Source organism: Octopus bimaculoides, chromosome 7 (genome assembly GCF_001194135.2).
Source record: "Octopus bimaculoides isolate UCB-OBI-ISO-001 chromosome 7, ASM119413v2, whole genome shotgun sequence".
NCBI classification, from domain to species: Eukaryota; Metazoa; Mollusca; class Cephalopoda; order Octopoda; family Octopodidae; genus Octopus; species Octopus bimaculoides.
Genome location: NC_068987.1, coordinates 64,712,243 through 64,713,066, shown reverse-complemented (window position 1 = coordinate 64,713,066; position 824 = coordinate 64,712,243).

Below are 824 nucleotides of genomic sequence, written 5' to 3'. Positions count from 1 at the left end.
TGCTGTACTCTTTCACCACAACTTTCTCTCACTCTTACTTCCTGTTTCTGTTGTGCCTGTAATTCAAAGGGTCAGCCTTGTCACACTGTGTCACGCTGAATATCCCCGAGAACTACCTTAAGGGTACACGTGTCTGTGGAGTGCTCAGCCACTTGCGCGTTAATTTCACGAGCAGGCTGTTCTGTTGATCGGATCAACTGGAACCCTCGACGTCGTAAGCGACAGAGGGCCAACAACAACAATGTATTATGTATGTATTATGTAAGGAGTATTCCTCGACTTAAAGTAGTAGGCATGTACTATGAGTGCTCTGTTTGGTTTACCATTGAAACTCCAGTTTCAACAGCAACTGAATATGTGATGTTGAGAGACCGACTATCAGAAGCGGCTATATGTAGTTTTTTTCCTTGAGCAGATAAAGATTAAAGTAAAAATGAAAAAGCAAACCGTTTGCATCACTTGAAAAAGACGTTTAATTTAGATCGAGAATATAGCTATACAGAGTCTCTATCTGTCTGTATGTATGTATGTATGTAATCGTTTAAGGGAGGGTCGTCGCCATACTCCTCCAACAAACCCTTCTGAGGAGCGCTCGAATTAGGTTTTACTCCAAACACTTGCGTGAAAAGCGCTTTGGTAAGATCGGCTGAAACGTATGATTAATACTGTTTGTATAAATGTTAATACACGTACAGCATGTATGCTACTGACGCAGTAAGTCTTGTGCTGTGTGCAACATGAATGTACTATAAAGTATATCTATTGTAGTAATGTAAATTCTAGCCTTCACTATGTTTATAATCCAACACACTGGATATATATAT